Below are 19569 nucleotides of genomic sequence, written 5' to 3' on the forward strand. Positions count from 1 at the left end.
ATGCAAGTGGTCTACAAAATGTATGCCCGCCTCTAAATAAAAGTGGAACCCAAACAGTCGTTGCTGAATGTTTCACCACATAATACAGCCGTTTTCTCCAGGGTCATTATGCCTGCCACCAAAGGTTCCATTACATTTTTTATTTATTTATTTATTTTAACGATTTATAAAGCGCCTGGTGACCCGAGGGCATCCCCGCGCTATGAGGAATGTTATCCAGATGAAGGGAAGAAAAGAGGGGGAAGACGTTATTTAGGGAATAGAAGGGTTTTCATTTTTTTTCTGAAGGCCAAATAATTGGATTCCAATCTGAGGGTACGTGGGAGGGAGTTCCATCCAATGGAGGCTTTCACGGAGAAGCGTCGACCTCCCGTACGTGTCTTTTTAAATTTGGGAATGTTGGCTAGGTGCTCATTCTCGGACCGCAGGGATCTAGGTGCTTTATAGGGAGTGACCAGGTCGCTGAGGATCGAAGGGCCAACTCCATTGATCAATTTGTATGCCGTGCACATGGCTTTGAATTCCACCCTTTGGCGCACAGGGAGCCAGTGCAAGGCCCTGATGGCAGGTTTCGCTGACACTCTGGATGGAAGGTTCATGAGTAAACGGGCTGCTGCATTCTGGGTTCGTTGAAGTTTCGTCAGTGTGGCCTCAGGGGCTCCCAGATAGACCATGTTACTGTAGTCTAATCTTGACAGTATGAGCCCTTGGACTAGTAGTTTCCTGGAGGCAGGGGGGAGTAGCGGGAGAATCTTGCGGGTGGTGCGCATCAGCCCAAAACAGGTCCCTGCAGTTTTGGCCGCTTGCGTCTTCATTGAAAGTTCGGGTTCTAGCCATACTCCTAGGGTCTTTATTTCATGTTTCGGGGTGGGAATTTCCCCGAACACGTCTGGCCAGACCGCTGGGGGGATGGTCACCCATTGCTTTCCCATGAGCATCACTTCGGTTTTTGGGCTGTAAACACAACTTTGAAAGAAGGTGCTTCCCTTAGCTGGAATAGAGTGAAGATATTGATGTTCACAAATACTAGCAGTGACAGGTCCCGGACTTGGCTATCATCAACAGTTCAAAAGAAACACACCTGACGAAATCTTCAGGGCCTGATTGTGCATATTTGTGTACGACGCATATTAATTACAGATGCTGACATCACCTGCACTTTTTTTCCCTTCAAATGCCTTTGATGTAAATATAGCTGCATGACCATATTTATTTAGCAATCTGACCAGGTGTTTTTGTAGCAGGCCTAAAGTAGCCTGAAATAGCTTTTCTGTTTTGCAACAGTTAGGCCACAAACTATGGAGGGCAGCCAGCAAGGATCTTAAAATTGTGCTGGAAAATCCAGTCAAACAGACCGAAGCGGTTTCTGCTGTATACAGTTGTCAGCATGCAATGTTTATGGACATCTGTTCATGTGTTAAGGTGAAAATACCGGCTGATTCCGGTTACATTTCAGAACTGGCCCTTCCCTGTGGAGTCTGAGCTTTTTTTTGTGTAAAACCGATTTCACCTTCTTTTGTCTTCATGAGGGAAATACACCATAGAAAGATACAAAAATCCAACCAGTAGATAAGTTTTGCAACTGGTCAACTGTAATTTCCACCTATAGCGTGGTGTGTATGGTGTTCAGTGCTGTACAATTCAAATATCTCTTAAGTGCTGGTTGTTGTGGTTACCCCTGGAATTTATTTTATCACTAGTACAGCAGGTCTTAACCTTTTAACTTTTGTGGGACACCACGGATTCACTACTGGAAGTTGTGGATCCCAACTTAAAAGATTTCTGTTTAAACCTTGTAGGAAATGGAGATTTTGATTGAGGGCGGTGAAAACCCTTCTCAAGCAATATTTTGGGGGGTGAAACTGCTAAGAGAGAGTAAAGTCCAACCTCAAAACAATACACAAAAATGCAGAAACTAGTATACATTAAACAAATAAGCAATTATGCACAAAAATCAGGGAAGGTTGGAGCTTTCCAAAATGTTGTTTTATTTCTAAAAGATAACGTGGTATGCTAGAACCTAACATATTCCTTTGTTTTTTGGTCCTAATGCATGCTCGGTTTGTCAGTGTACACCCGTGCCATGCTTCAATTGAAGCCAACAATCATCCATACTAAATTCTGCTTGCGCTATTCCCACAAATCTAGCTCGGGATACTAACTTCTTAGACTCCAATTCTTTCACGTTTACTGAACACTTTTTATTTTATTTTAGAGTTTGCCTTTCTTTTTACTTTGTCAATCTTCTAATATTATTTAATATACTAAACTGTTGCCGTCACCATGGTGTCAACGCCACCCTGGGGGGACCACGGATTGAGAGCCACTACTCTAATCTCAACAGCCTTGGTTTAGATCCAGTTACCTGAAAGTTGCGCACACATCTATGCAGTCGGCTAAAACCCATAGAGCTATCTAGCCAGTCCTGTGGCGCCTTCGCCGAATCTTGGCTTGCAGCCCATCTCCCCGTGTCACCGGTTTGTTATTAAGTCTCATGAGTTAAAGCGTATTATGGGCAACCGTCTCCTTGAGGGGCCGTCGATCCTTCCCTGGAAGTAATAAATGTCACTTAGGAAATCCATTTATTTTCCCTGAGAGGAGCAGCGTTCTGCGGTTACGAAGAGTATGGTTTGGTTTTCTCGAGGTTTCCGGCAGCCTCTGATGCTCACAAGCACCCCCGGGTTTACTTAACGTTGACTTCCTGTAGTTCTGCATTGAGCTGTGCCTGCCTTGGTAAACGGTGCGCGCGGCCCATTCTTGGCGGTGCTTACGCTGGGCTGCTTGAGCCTTTAGGGTTTTCACATCCAGCCGCGCGTGTGCTTGGCTGGAGAATGTGTAATGTGTGGTTTGGTGTAGTGGGTAACCTATAATTGAAGACATCCTTCCACAACAGAATAACCATCACACGGCCATCTTCCAAAACGTGACAGAACAGCACTGAGCAAAATGGACCCCAAAAGCAAATTGCGTGCAACCCACAGACTTTCCACAGCGACCAGCACCAGTGAGCAGATAGTCAACGTTCACTTGAAAAAATGTAACCTTCAGTAGCATCAGTGGCAGCTGGTCTTGACCGGTTGAGGTTCTGTTTTTTCAGCCTTTATGGTACTGTGCCAGTGAAGGCTCTTGCAGTACTCTTAGTCGGTCAGTAGAGTGTGTGTTTGGAATCCCTGGTTTGATGGGTGATCCTCCCATTGTCTGGTTGAGTCTATTGCCATTTTGCATCCGCTTACTCTTGGTTGGGTGGGGTCTGAGTGGGTTTACAACCTCAAGCTGCTCACACTTGCTACAAGGATTTTTTTTCTCTAGATTGGTCGAATCAACATGGCGGGCATCCTGTTTGTAACTAGGTTACTTTTTTTTTTTTTTTGTCAGTCAAAGCTTATATTTTTGGTTAAAAACCATAAAAAGACAATTTACAATTTCATAGTCTAATAAAGAAGAAGAGTTAAAAACTTTAAAAAGTCACAATAAAAACTGTATCATAAAATGTACAAAAGGATAATAAAAACAATACGGAACAGTACACCCATCTCATAGTAACAGATAAAGAATAGTAGATAGGGTAACTAGGTTACTAGTGCGTGCACCTTCAGTGTTCTGCACCCAGCCTTAGGCTTGGGTTGAGAGCAGTGCACACGTGTTTCCCTATATTAGCCTCATGCTCCCTCTTACCGTCTGCTATACTCCTTTGAAATATTGAGGTAATAGGACCCATTAATATGTAATTTTGTGTTTTAATGGTACAACTGTGACTTGCTCCTTAAATTTTACATTTAGTGTGCTATTCTGTGGTGCTCTTTTCTTCAAGTGTTAGGTTGTGTGTTGGAAGTATGCAGATCCTTGTGTTTAGAAGTGCATGTTTTTCGCAGTGGGCACCAGAAACTACACTACATAATAACATGTTGGCACTGAAAGTGCCTGAAGTGAGTGCTGAATGTAGGTCTGCATCATTTTATTTTCCAAAGCATAGCTATTCATATTGCTATTTACCTGCTGGCTTTGCCATGCACTGACAAAGGCATTAGGTCTGAGTTTAATGTGCTATTCCATGCATAGCGTGTACTATTTGTGAGATGTCTTTCTGCCACATCTCTTGTGCTGCCTATTCATGTTCATTGTATTGTATTCCTCAAGATTGTGGTGCATGCATTAGCACATAAAGACAGGCCTATTGGCTTTGACATTTCTTGTTACTCTCAGTGATCAAGCAAATATTCCAGCACAAAAATAGGCTTCTACCTAGCAAAAGACACAAGGTTGATGGACGGGATGCAGAACAAATCAGAACATTCACCCCCAGTCAAGAGATCTGGGTTAAGTCATCATTCTTTTACTCACCATGCCACCCCAGTTTAGACCAGGCCATATGCAAATCAGTCTTGACCCTTTGCTCATGGGAACTGTCCAGCCCGAACTGCCAAGCCAGGTATTCCCTGGAAACAAGCATCTTGGGAACGGTTTCGGGGTAACACCCCTCATCAGCCAGGCTAGCTTGAATCCAGTGGCAAGACTGATTTGCACATGGCTGGGTCCAAACTGGGATGGCGTAGTGGGCAAAAGAACAATGGGTTTAACCCAGATCTTTTGACTGGGGGAGAATGTTTGCATTGTCAGCATTACGTCCATCATTTCTTTGCTGTAATGACTTCTACCTAGACTGGCCTACTTGGATGGCCGGATGATATAGGACTACGGTGGCGTGCTTAAGGAAGCGCACTACTGTTGTCATGCTGAATAGTGAGAGGGGATTTAGACTGAAAACACGCATCTCTTTATGTAAATCAATTATAGACTGCAAAAAGCAAGGATTAGCGAAAAGAATGCACCTTTGGATTAAGATTACATTTATGCCTACTTAAAGATTTACTCCTCAGGAATAGGATTCCCTATTTTGTACTTCATAAGACATCCTTTTACTCCAAAAATCCAGAAGCAGGGAATACAACATTTCTACTTCAAAGCCTCCTATGTAGCACTCTGTGTGCCTTTATAGAATGCAACATTTGTCTTGACTCTTTAATATTTAATTGAATTGTGAGAGAAGGTCCAATGCTACATTGGGGTCACTGTAGGTAGCTGTCTTGTGGTGTGACTACTAGAGGGTGGCAACTTGTGACACATTACCTAGTTGGCCTTGTATTAGGGAGCACACAAATGGCAAAATGTAATATTGCACAAGCCTATGAAAATCCATGGAGCAGAGCAGAAAATTTCTGGGTGCAGTTAAGCGGGGCACTGCCTCTCCTTCTAACCGACATACAAATTCTTCATAGCTTGACAATGAAATTCCAGAGAAGGCCTCAGGCAAGCGATCCCCTGATTTTTATCATAGGTCTTGTGAGTTTATCAGGTCTTCCTAGGTGGCGTTAACTTGCACTATAAGGATTCATAACAAGACGTCACCTGTACTGCTTACTCACTGACCTAGAGCAACTTTGCACGTCCCTCGCACATGCAACATGATCTATCGTAGACCTTAAGATCTCAGAGAGGTTGTGTAGAGTAGAAATCCTGTAGACCCATAGACTGGTCTCACCACTACTTGAAGCCACACCCTGTCAAGTTTGTAAAGCACACTTGAAGCAGTTGCAGCCTACTCAGGAGGGGCATCTAGTTACAAAGCGATTTATTGCAGCTTTGTGACAGGCGTGTCAAGTAGTTCCTTTTGATTCGAGAGGGACATCTAGTAAAGTTTTTGGTGGGCTGCAGTCTTGTTAAAGACTTCTTATTGTTTCTGCCGACTGGAGAAGGACATGTATGTAGCTTTGTGAAATAACAGCCCGATTGGCTCTGCCAGGGCTTGTTCATTTTTAGTCACCAATCTCAGGTGGATCAGTAACTAAACAGTGCATGGACGCAAAACGAGGGACTTGGACAGACAGGGTAGCAAAGCAGGGAATGCTGGTACTGGAGAAGCAACAAAAGTGAGGAAAACAACCCAGGAGCACAGAATCACACAGTGAGACAGCAACATAGAGATGAGGGAATCAACACATTGAACCGAGCAATATGGAGACAGTTTAATCACAGAAGCACACAGTAAGATGAAGCACTTTGAGACTGGGGCAGGGGAGCACACAAGGAAGACAGCTGGAAAACACACACTCGTAGATTTGGTAACTATAAAAAGAAAAAAGTTGCAGCAAAAAACTACAGTGTAGGGACAGACTTATGACCGAGAAGTAAAACCCACAAAGGCGGCAAATTAGAAGCGAGCAAATGAGATTGACAATGAGGCCAACCAAAGGTAAACAATGGGTGGGCTCTAAGCCCACTGTAAGCTAACAAAATGTCTAGCAACAGAAAGCACATGCACCGTCTTAGGCGAGATCTAAAGAAACAGGATACCTATTGATGTTCTCGCCAGTATGCCACCTCTCCTTCATAGCAATTTCCTTCCTGTGCGCCCCAACTTCTCTAACAAAGAGGGACACAGGTCAGTTCTCTTCGTACATGCTCCTGAGGTTCAAATATATAATTATGCACTCAATTGTAATTGAAAATCTCCTCCTTGGAAGACATTGATAGCCTGGCCAGTTCTCTTTATGACCTGAAGCGCTGGATGACTCAACACCACCTCAAACATGTCCCCCAGAAAACCGAATTACACCTAATATCATTACCTTGCAGTAACACTCCAGTTAAAACCTGGATAATGGAAATAACCTGCTCAGCTGCAAGCTCTCCATTGTGGATCATCTTTAGCTGTGTTACTCAATTAAAAGTAAATCTGCATACTCGCATTGATGCTTTAGCAAAAATAAACTTGTACTAGATCATACTCCTAAGGAGTTGCACATCTCTATAATACCGCAGAAGGATTTCAGAACTGTACTTCAGTCTCTGGTGGTTCTGCAGGTAGATTAAAGATTCTCCTTACTGATTGGCATTCCCAAAGATCCATCTGGCCCCACTTAGCACGAAGCTCAACTCTGGGACAAAACTAGTTTTTGTCACCAAAAGATTAAAGCATGTCAACCCAATATCGACTGTTCTTAAATGGCTGTCCATAGAAGCTAGAGGTCTGTGTATTATGAAGGCCGGTTTGAACATAGTCATGCTTGGAAAAGTTGCAAAATATCTTGCACAGACACTTTCCATATCAAGAGGCTTCAGCCTGCTACAGCGCATGGATCTCTGTCTGTAACCCTGTCTTCAACCAAGCCACCACTCTCATCAGGCAAATCCCCAAAAATCTGGAACTCCATCCACCAGGCAATAAGGAGAAGCCCCATGGATGACATTTAAAAAAAAAATGAAAGACGCTTCCAATAATGAGCGGAAACTGAAATTACAGCAAAACTGACAACGAGCATTTTACAGTTCGGAAATGAACCCGAGACTTCTAAAATTGTTAAAAAATAAAAACACATTAGTGGGGATATATGCTAAATCCGCACTGGACAAGGGAAATTTGTACTAACTCAATGCATTCAGCACCTGGTGCTTGCCTTGCTCTTACATAAAGCGTTCTGTTGGGTCTGGTTTGCGCTAAGCAAAACGGCAACTAAATTAAAATGCCTGGTAGCTAAATTCGCTTATTCAGAGAAAATGCGTGCTTAAAAGGAGCAAAGCTTTTAGTGGATTGAAAACATTGATACAGTTGCGGTTTGTAAAACACAAGTCGTAAGGGGAGCATGTGCGCCAAGGAGAGGGTGAACTGCGTTCTGCCCGGGGAGCCGTGAAGCCACTGCTGCTAGAACCAGTAAAGGCGTCACTGCTACGCAATTAACAAATCCGGCAGGAAGGAAGGAAGTGTACCCAGCAGCGAAGACTCCTCTCTGACCAGTGTGCCTTGCGGATAACTTATTAACACAGTCCATCTAGTTGGTATGATGGTTCAGTGGCCTCGCTCTCCTGCGAGCATGTGAGGGTACGTGCATACTTGGCTCCTTTCATCTGCGGTGTGGTTGGTTAAATGTGGACCGTTCATTTTTTTTAAAAATAGGAGCACCCACTGATTGTAATGCAAAATAGACAGTGAAGTGTGAGCTGCATAAAGTATAAATCCGGTTACAAATGTCACCGCTCCAGTGACACGCGTGGCCAGCATATATCTGGCCAGTGTTTGTGTGCATCAGGTGGGTAAGCAACTATCCGCCCATTTTACTTTTGGACCGAACCATAGCTTTTATTTTCGGTAAGCAGTGCTGTGCATACGGTAGTATATGTTGTAGACATACACTGATTTATGGTTAAATATCCATAGGCGTCAAAGTTCAGTCTTGCAGGTGGCTCTTCGACCCAACAGATGGTAAGATTACTTTGAGTGGGTTTGGGTTCAAGCATAAGCGTCAGAATACTGCATGTAGCACCAGGGTCAGAATTCAGGTGGCAGACACTGCTTTTTAGTTCTCGCCTCCTAGACTGCACGTGCGCTGTCTGTTGCTAGAAACAATCTCCGTAACAGAAAACTTGCAGCACATTCATTGTTTACCATTGGTTCGTTTCAATACCACTCATTTGCTTGTTTGCTTGTTATTTGTAAGCTTGTGTGGACTTTACCTCCTCTTCAAGAGTTTATCGCTCCCTTGGAGCATGGACTAATTACTTGTGTCCTTCAACTTCTCACTTTTTAGCCACTTTTAATTTTCTTTATTTCAACCCTCCACGAGAGCGTATGCGTTTTTCAGCTGTCTCCCTGGTGCACCCCCAGCCCTTCGTTTTCTGACCACATAAATGCACAGCCCTGTTATATATGTGCAGGCGCGAGTCAAGGTGGCCACTTTAAAAGGCTGCCACACCGCTGCTTCACCAGTCAAGACCACCAAGGCTGAAGTGCCGATTCAGCTGCCTTTTTAAATAACTGACTCGCCTCTTTCCGTGCTAATCTAGCCTGCAAAATTACACTGTTGGACTCCTTTGCTTGTTTTTGTTACTTGTGGGACTAGTGTTTCGGCGGTCCTTCAATCTACTCATTAGTACCCCTCGTAGGGCCTCCAAATACCCCAGTATTCCCAATATTGTCCTTTGCTTTCCTAGTCCATTAACAGTGTCTTGCCCTACTTAAGGGTGCTTTGTTGCACTGCTGCTACTCTGTTACCCCTGGGTTTGCTTCTAGGGTGGCTTCCATCATGTCGAATTCTCATCCATCGAGTATTGTCATGGCTTGTTTGCCCTGGCTTCTTTGCCTTTCATTTCTGAACAAGGGGACACACAGATTTCCTTCAAGCATCTGCAGTCATGGCTTGGAATGAAATGGCTGTTCTTTGAGTAGGGGGAACGAAGGTGCACCTTCCCCCACTTGTGCTTCCCAAAGAGGTCTTTGGAGGTTGCTTTTCTAGACTGGTCCCCTGAATTATATCAAATATTATGTACCTTCGTTTTCATATTGTGTGTGTTACGATGTCTAGTACAGACATGTTCATCTCACCAGACCATCTGATCATTATTTTCTTTTAGCAAATACAAATGATGATGCATTTGTTTTTTGCAACTTTTCCAAGAGCGCAGAAGTTAATGAAAATAAACGAGACCCTCATTTTTTTTAGTACTGTCATCTTGAAGCTTTGCAAATTAATCATCTTTCTTTGACTTTTCAAAGTCCTGTACAGTTTCTTTAAAGCCACGTAGAGCTAAGCGCTCCTGCCTCCATGCTCCATGCTATGCAGGGGGCATGTGCTCTTAATTTGCTACAATGATTGTTCCAGAGGCCTGCCTTTTCCTGTCATTTAATTGTGTTGTGTCTACTGAATTTAATATCCCACCCACTGAGCTTTCTCTTCTCGGCCTGATTTTTTTCCCCCTTCATTCTAGAAGCTAAAATTTTTCACATTCTTGGTTTATACTCTGTCGAAAAGAGCTCTTCTTTCTAAATCCAATGCTAAATAATTTGCCAGAGACCTTGTCTAAATCCCAAAGTATCTGAATGGGCTGTGTGCCAGTTTTTAGGTCTCGCCTGTCGATGCGCATCGAGCTTGCGAGCCTATTGCGGCTTAAACAACCTTTAACTAAGAAGCAAGGAATCGTGGCGATTCCTTGCAGTGCCCGTGACTTTTAAGCTCAATGCGCATGTGCATTGAGCTTAAAAGCGCGTGCACATCAGTTCCCTCAGCCGCAATCGCCGTCTGTTCCCTCAGCCGCATTCCTCCCGACACCTTTTGAAGTGAAGCTTAGCTTCACTTCAAAGGCCCCGGCTTCTTCACACCCACATGCCGCTCTCCCCGCTCCGCCCCCTCCCCTGCCCGCCGTGTGCATTTCTCCTCCACCCCCTCCCCACAGCAATGCCCTCCGTCTTGTTTGTTAATTTCCTCCAACTGCCCATCTCCTTTCAATACGTTTCCATTTAATCGCCTACCTCTCGATGTCCCTCATCCTCATCTCAATTCATCTATCACTCCAGCTATCTCCTCTTACACGTTATACGAATATCTCTCTCTTCACCTCCGTCCCACAATCTCTCATCTCTCTTCCTTTCACCCTCTAATCACGATCGTCTATTCTGTTGCTCTCCCCTCGCTAGCCCTCTCCCCCACCTATTAATCTTTTCTGTTTTCTACGCATTTTCACCCTCTTACGTCTTCCTTTTCTCCCTCGTGCTTCCTTCATCTTTCCTTCTCTAACCATTTTCCTCGTCCGCCTCCCGCCATCTCTATACACCTCTCCCCTTCTGTGACCGTCACTCTCCTTCCCTGCATCTCCGTCGCTCTAAGCACCCCTATATCTCAGCCCTCTTACCCCCGTCGCACCTATTTAATCTCTAACTTCTGTCATGTCTCCCCAGTACCCATCTACTCCTGTTGGGTCACCTCGTGCTCTTCTCCTCTGTCCCACATGTCCTTTCATTTTCCCTCTCGCAATCCCATTTTACAGCTGCTCTTCTGATGTGTTCTCTCCATTGCTGCATGTTTCCTCTTTCTACTTTTTCCTATTGTCTGTTTCCCTACCCTCGCTCTCCCCAGCCCCCGCCTCCATTTGTCTCCGCTCACTCTCTATCCATTTCTCTGCACGTTTCCATCTCCCGGTTAAATAATAATTTATTGGCAAGACAAATCAGCTAGACATTCACGGAAGAGAACAGGACGAGCTGCCAGCCCTCAAGCCCTCGACCCTGTTCAATATGCCCTGTTCAGTGACGAGGGAAGGCACATGCTGAGGTGCCATTTCTGACAGGGTGGAAATAAGCCGTTCTGCAGGCCTGTGCGCGTTTCCCTCAGGGGAAAGAGTCCGAGTTTTTGTGCCGCGCTATGTTGCCGTTTGTGGGAGACGTTCGCTTGCTGTGGAGCACGATGCCATGGTGTAAATCTACATGATGTCACCCCGTCCTTCCGAATCCCCCCCCCCTCACCAGTTTCTCACAACTCAGGGATAGTCGTAGAAATTGAGTTCAAGGGGTACCCCAGCCTGTCCCAGCCTCCCCCTGCAGGAGCCTGCGCTACGCCCCTGGCTCCATACGATTTTTTTGCTACTCGCAATCACTCACCCTCACTCACCCTCACCCTCACTCACCCTCACTCACCCTCACTCACCCTCACTCACCCTCACTCACCCTCACTCACCCTCACTCACCCTCACTCACCCTCACTCACCCTCAACGCCTCAACCTCACTCACTCTCAACCCCTCACCCTCACTCACCCTCAACACCTCACCCTCACCCTCACTCACCCTCAACCGTTCACCCTCAACCCCTCACTCACCCTCACTCTCACTCACCCTCACTTACCCTCAACCCCTCTACCTCACCCTCACTCACCCTCACTTACCCTCAACCCCTCAGCCTCACCCTCACCCTCACTCACCCTCAACTCCTCACCCTCACTCACCCTCAACACCTCACCCTCACTCACCCTCACCCTCCCTCAACCCCTCACCCTCACTCACCCTCATCCCCTCAGCCTCACCCACCCTCACTCACCCTCACTCACCCTCACTCACCCTCACTCACACTCACACTCACTCACCCCCACTCACCCCCACTCACCCCCACTCACCCCCACTCACCCCCACTCACCCCCACTCACCCCCACTCACCCTCACTCACCCTCACTCACCCTCACTCACCCTCACTCACCCTCACTCACCCTCACTCACCCTCACCCACACTCACCCTCAACACCTCACCCCCTTACCCTCAATCACCCTCACCCTCACTCACCCTCAACCCCTCACCCACCCTCAACCCCTCATCCTCACTCACCCTCAACCCCTCATCCTCACTCACCCTCAACCCCTCATCCTCACTCACCCTCAACCCCTCACCCTCACTCACCCTCAACCCCTCACCCTCACTCACCCTCAACCCCTCACCCTCACTCAGCCTCACCCTCACTCACCCTCAACCCCTCACCCTCACCCTCACCCAGCCTCAACCCCTTACCCTCAATCACCCTCACCCTCAACCCCTCACCCTCACTCACCCTCAACCCCTCATCCTCACTCACCCTCAACCCCTCATCCTCACTCACCCTCAACCCCTCACCCTCACTCACCCTCAACCCCTCACCCTCACTCACCCTCACTCAGCCTCACCCTCACTCACCCTCACTCACCCTCACTCACCCTCACTCACCCTCAATGCCTCACCCTCACTCTCAACCCCTCACCCTCACTCACCCTCACTTACCCTCAACCCCTCAGCCTCACCCTCACCCTCACTCACCCTCAACACCTCACCCTCACCCACCCGTTCACCCTCAACCCCTCACTCACCCTCACTCACCCTCACTTACCCTCAACCCCTCAGCCTCACCTTCACTCACCCTCACTTACCCTCAACCCCTCAGCCTCACCCTCACCCTCACTCACCCTCAACCCCTCACCCTCACTCATCCTCACCCTCACTCACCCACAACCCCTCACACTCACTCACCCTCACTCACCCTCAACTCCTCACCCTCACTCACCCTCAACACCTCAGCCTCACCCTCACTCACCCTCAACGCCTCACCCTCAACGCCTCACCCTCACTCACCCTCAACCCCTCACCCTCAACCCCTCACCCTCAACCCCTCACCCTCATCCCCTCACCCTCACTCACCCTCACAACACATATTGTGTTACAATAGGTGTCACATTTGCGGAAGATAAAACTATCTAGAGATGTAGCATAACGACCAGAGCTGCCATATAAGTCACGTAAATACTAAACATGTTGCATTCCAAATGCTATAGGTGTCACATTTGCAAAAGTTATAACTATTGGCATTGTAAATGACAAAGCCATCAATATAGCAATTTTAACATCGCAAAAAAAAAAAATTATGTCATTTACAAGACCAATAACTACAACTTTTCTAATGCGATACTTATTGCATTCCAACACCACTCACACACGCAACGTCACTCACACACGCAACGCCACTCACACACGCAACGCCACTCACACACGCAACGCCACTCACACACGCAACGCCACTCACACACGCTACGCCACTCACATATGCAACGCCACTCACACACGCAACGCCACTCACACACGCCACTCATCCACGCAACGCCACTCACACACGCAACGCCACTCACACACGCAACGCCACTCACACACGCAACGCCACTCACACACGCTACGCCACTCACACACGCTACGCCACTCACACACGCTACGCCACTCACACACGCTACGCCACTCACATACGCAACGCCACTCACATACGCAACGCCACTCACACACGCAATGCCACTCACACACGCCACTCATCCACGCAACGCCACTCATCCACCCAACGCTACTCATCCACGCAACGCCACTCTTCCATTTGCAAAAAGAAAAATGTCTAACTATTCTATTGCGAGACCTATTGCATTTCCAATGCTTGTTTTTTCTTTCTTTCATGCGCATATTATTATTCCAGCTTTAGTTTCTGTGGAGTGCAATTGGAGAACATTTCCTCTGCCAGCAGTGTCCAAGGCCAGAACAGGAAGGCCTCTTAACAAAAATACCCCCCCTCCACCCCCAGTTCTAAAAAGACCCTACACAAAGTAAATCTTTCCTTTACTTGGATGTTTGCCCACTGTGTATTACAAATAACCCTTCTGTGTTTAAAAATATGTAACCGATATTTGTTTTGATACAATGAAATTCCAAATTCCTTTTAGAAATGATCTACCTACATCACTTATCGTAGATATACTGATTAAAAAGACAGTTGTTTAGGACAAAGTGTGCTACGAGACCAGGTTGATGTGGGATGTGATTTTTTTTTTTTACATACACGCCAGAATATTAAGTCGTGAATTGTTGATTATGCTCCAGTTTCTCCAATATCTACAGTTAGAGCATATCTTTTAGTCTTTTATTATGAAATCCATCACTATCAAAAAGCAATGTTTCTGCGTATTAAAACCCTTTCCCCCTCCTAACAGAAAATGACGTGGCTCACTACTACATGTTTTCTGTTTTCAAATTGAAATTTGTCCCTTCAACTCCTCGGAATTTTAACGGCTCACCAAGAGATCCTCTGATTGCTAAATTCACTTGTTAAACCGCAACCCAATTGGTGTGCATCGTTCATCCATTAAGGTTCACGTTCAGGTCATTTGATTACATTCCGTCTCATAAGGGCTTCATATTTGTTTGCTCTAGGCACATGGATCTCTATTCCTATATTGACGTGCTTTTTATAGTACTATCTCCATTATTATCTTTATCGTTCGTAAACTTGTACCTATATAAAATATAAGATCACAGAGAGACACTTCATGTGTATATCTTCCCTTAATCCTCAATTCCATCTATCGTTTACCTGCACCTCTTGGTTCCAGGCATGCTCCACCAACACCGAGTGCAAAACTCTTAATGTGTAAAAAAAAGTCCTCCATTCCCTCTGACATTTTTTTGGTCTTGTGCACTTGACAATTTTGGCTCAGAAGGTACCCTTCATAATGCTGCGTTGCCTCATAGACATTAGTGTTTGTTTCAAGACTCCCAGCCGTTTTAGTCCTCTTCACAGAAGAAAACATTTTCCATTCTACAATCCGTGTCTCACCAAGGGTATGAGTTGCTACAGCACGCGAGTGCACTACTGTGCTCGCCTGTGTAGTGATTTATATGCTTCAGAGTCTTATTCAGTAGCTTGAGAACCGTAAATGACCGCTTCGTTTTTGAAGATCCCACTGCTGAGTATAGTCTTGGGAATAAATCATCCATTGGTCCAAATAAGGCTATAACTTGATGATTTACTACAGTTAAATAGTACTTTCATTATAGACTTCTGGCGCACTGCGTGGCAGGGGAGGTTTCTATTTCTTATTATTTTAAATGTAGCCCTTGTGTTCAACGTTTTAGGTGCACGTCCCTTACAGTCCATCCGTGCCTTGGTCGCGTCTCCGTTTCCCAGTGACACACCGCGCAGGGCAGCTCTGGATGCTGATGCGAGAGGCCAGCTGGGAGGCGCGCTGCTCGTCTTCCTGCTCGTGCTGACTCGGAGAGAAAACTTGTTTTCATTGGGAGAGAGGCCTTCAAAGACCCGGTCACTGCGCCTCTCCGAGTGTTTAGCTTGGGATAAAATGGGCGCAGTGTTGTGGTGATGACAGTAGGGGGTCAGCGCTTGGAGCAGGCCTTTCTCCTACGCACAATGCTCCTTTCTGCTGCTGCCAAGAAGGCAAAGGCGCAACGAAGCTGCCAATAGCATCCGCTCTGACCCGAAAAAGTATTTTGACGTCCTGTTACCAGAGGCTCCTCGGCTCCATGGCGCAGCGCCCCCTCCTTGGCGCTCATTAGGGTTCTGGCTCCGGGTAACGGAGCAGCGGTTCGCCAAGCAGCCCCGTTTCTAGGAGCCTGGGTCGGGGATGGGGGCACGAATCCTGGCTCCGAGGAGGCACCGCGCCTGACTACTTGAGAGTGGGCCAGAAGAAAGGTTAGTGCGTCCTCTGCTGTGGCCCAGTTCACCTTTTTTTCTTTATTTTTTCTGTTTGAAACGCACTGCCCTTGTATCAACAGCCTTCAGCAGGTCATGGGCTTAAGAACGGGTATGGGCTGGATTTTTGGCGTTCGCTGCTTGTCCTTCACTCCTCGATATGGACCCGCGAGACAGTAAACCCACAAGTCGCACTCCTAATCTTGATAGAAAACTCAACTAAGAGACTGAGCAAAAAGGATTTTTAAATCAAAATGGAGGCAGTCTAGTTGCGAGCTAATACTCCTATGGTGGCTGGGAGATGGCTGCACCTGGCTTGGACTGGCACTGGATTACAGCCACTCCTGAGATGAAAAATGCATCCCGATTTGTCCACCACTGTTCAAGGAATGCAAAAACCCTCTACCAGGTTGGTTTGCGGTTTCCATTCCTGGCCTCAACTTTACGAGAAAGTTGTAAATTGGTACTTTAGTTCTGTTCATACAGTTGAAGTTAAGCAAGGCTAGAACGACCAGAATGCAATATATTTTATTAATGACTGGCCAGCACTGTAATCCTGGCATTACCAGTGCCATCAAGTCGCAGCATTGTCAGAGCTTTCATTATGCGCTAAAACATAATTCCAGTGGTTGTCTGAAGGGTTGCACATGTCCGGGCTCTCCGCTGGATTATCTGAATATGGGCCTACCCACCCCCAGGGCCCTTTCCACGTCCAAACCCATCTTGAGTGATCGAAGGCCACAATGGTAGTTATCATTGTGAACGATAAAGGCCCACCGCAGTGGGCTACTGTTAAGTGCCGTGGTAATTCACTGCACTGCACGCGGTAGGTCATGATGGAGGTACCCTGGAGGCGCGTGGGAGTTATGTATTATACACAGGCCTCTGCTAATATACAAAGGCTCAGGTCTCATCTTCTGGTAGTATCACCAGTCAAGCGCCAAGAAACCTTGGTTGAACACATGCTTTATATGTATCTGTTACACAACATTAGAGAAGGCGGCAATCCTGGGTGCAAATTGGGAACTTAGCAAATAACTGAGTCACTGAATATAGTATTTACCAGGTGTATAGTTTTTCCATCAGTTACACATTTATCCTTGTAACTGGGAAACTTGCACTAATTCAGGTTTAACCTGCTATAAGGTGTGCAAATTGTGCGATATTTGGTCTGGGTTTACTTGGCAATAATCATGCCGCCAAAAACCCTTGGGGTGCACTTGGCACCTGATTTGGAACGCTTCACCCTGCAGCTAAATCTGGATTTGCAGCCCACTACGAACTGAAGGCATAAGAATTAATCCTGCTTGTTCCATTTGAGGTGCATTTGCGCAGATTGGTTGTGGTAGGTCATTATTCTGTGACAGGGTACACTGCCTGCCTGGCTGAGATATTGGAGGTGCCAAGGAGCCTTCCACTGCACTCACGGTGTCTGCATGCCTGACTGAGGTGCATTGGAGGTGCCTAGGAGCATTCCACTACACTCGCTGTGTCTGCATGTCTGGCTGAGGTGCATTGGAGGCGTCTAGGAGCCTTCCACTACACTCGCTGTGTCTGCATGTCTGGCTGAGGTGCATTGGATTTGCCGAGGAGCCTTCCACTACACTCACGGTGTCTGCATATCTGGCTGAGGTGCATTGGATTTGCCGAGGAGCCTTCCACTACACTCACGGTGTCTGCATGCCTGACTGAGGTGCAGAGGAGCCTTCCACTACACTCAGTTTCTGCATGCCTGACTGAGGTGCAGAGGAGCCTTCCACTACACTCAGTGTCTGCATGCCTGGCTGAGGTGCATTGAATTTGCCGAGGAGCCTTCCACTACACTCACGGTGTCTGCATGCCTGATTGAGGTGCATTGGAGGCGCCTAGGAGCCTTCCACTACACTCGCGGTGTCTGCATGCCTGGCCGAGGTGCCGAGGAGCCTTCCACTACACTCACGGTGTCTACATGTCATGGCTGAGGGGCATTGGAGGTGCCTAGCAGCCTTCCACTACACTCTCGGTGTCCGCATGCCTGGCTGAGGTGCATTGGAGGTGCCTTGGAGCCTTCCACTACACTCACGGTGTCTGCATGAATGGAGTTAAATTGTGTTTGTTCCCTCTGCTGTGACGTGGCACTCTGCATGTCATGGCTGAGGGGCATTGGAGGTGCCTAGTAGCCTTCCACTATAGTCTTGGTGTCTGCATGCACGGAGTTAGGTTGTGACACTTCACTGTGTTGTCACGCATGCGCCATGTCCCAGCTGAGGTTCATTGCAGTTAAGTGACGCTTCTAGTACATGACGCTCTTTCCTGTTGGGAGCGAGGCGCATTGATTGCTTCTCAGAGCTGATGTACAGCGCCCCGCTCCCTGCACGCAGAGGATGCGCACTGCACGGTGTTACTGAGATGCGTGGGGCCTTCCACTGCACTAGGGGACGGCTAATATTTGAGGGCGGGGTTGTGGTGCACTAGATGTTGACTAGTGAGCTTCCATGACGGAAGTGCATTGAATCCGCCCTTGGCACTATGAAATGCCTCTTCCTATCAAGATTGAATGAAGGAGAACGTTTGTTAAGTACAGGGCTGCTCCGAAGTGTACCACGGAGCCCGCTGAGGTGTGTTTTCTCTGTGAGTCTGACGTTCGCCCAGGTTAGTCGGGCCTCTCCCCCAGCCATAATTACCACGTCATACACTGAAGAAATATTAAAAGCAAAGCAGATTGAAAGGTTCAGCCCTGGGCCGTGGTTCACCAGCCTGCGGCCGCCCTGTAATCCAATCCTATTCTCTTTCCACCTCTCTCACTTAAAGGCGTAAATCCATTCAGGGGATTTTTAGGGAATCATTCGGAAATCACCCATTTTCACAGCATTGTGAGCTGTAAAGAGGAGATTTGAGTGACGAGAGCAGGATATGACTCTTGTAGGATTGATCTGCGTGCTGCCACTTGATTAGTTCGAGCTTTCAATGCAGTGAGTGAATCTAGCTCAACTCCGAGTCGTGTCTCTTTGGGATCACGTGTTAGTCAGCGCTCAGCCGAAAGCACTTCTTTTTAAAGCTCGAGTGATCAGCTTTTGCTTGTTAAAGATTTGAGGCTTCTAAGTAAGTAATGTTACCTTTTTTTCTGTAGCACGTCACGGCACACTCAGTCCCTCTGTGAGCTCTGTAAAGAAAAGATGTTTCTATTTCCAAATTGAATACTGTTGAATTTCCTGGTGTCAGATGGACGGATGGCTCACAACCTTCAGATCCCCGCATGTTTGTTTCAGCAGCGAGTGACCCGTCCAGCCTTTATGCAAGAACCTGGAAGGGGCAGTGTGTGGAACGAGTGAGGCCCCAATGAGCAAACATGTTAAAGGGCTCGGAGTGCCTTCAAAGGGAACCACAGGGCGTGGGCCAAGCAGTGGGGCGTGAGGTGAAAGTGAGAATATTTGAGGCGATTGACCGAAAATGTGTGGACATTTTTGTATTTGTGTTGTATTTTTATATCAGAGTAGCAACAGGCTAGGAATGTGGGTTTTCACCAGCGCCTAGGATGTACTCCTCGTGGGGGCACTCTGGACCATGGGAGGTGAGGGTTCTATGTTCATGATGTCCTGTACATCTGCTAAAGTGAGGCCTCTTGACACTGGAAGTAGAGGAGGTGGGACTGCATGAGATGAGTGTGATTTAAGGAAACGCAGATCGTTAATGCTTTCTTACAGCATCTTTTGATGTTGATGGGATGCTTATTCCAGTGGAGCGTGGCCGGTGCAGAGAATGCACGATTCACAGCAGGCTTTCTAAAACCG

The 19569-nt window shown here is 46.9% G+C and overlaps 1 protein-coding gene across 1 annotated transcript in view; it reads left to right on the forward strand.

Moving 5' to 3' along the window:
- CDC42EP4 (CDC42 effector protein 4) overlaps positions 1 to 19569 on the forward strand; it is a 66930-nt gene that overhangs the window by 43251 nt on the left and 4110 nt on the right. The window lies entirely within an intron of this gene.

The sequence above is a fragment of the Lissotriton helveticus genome, chromosome 7 (genome assembly GCF_964261635.1).
Source record: "Lissotriton helveticus chromosome 7, aLisHel1.1, whole genome shotgun sequence".
Taxonomy (NCBI): domain Eukaryota; kingdom Metazoa; phylum Chordata; class Amphibia; order Caudata; family Salamandridae; genus Lissotriton; species Lissotriton helveticus.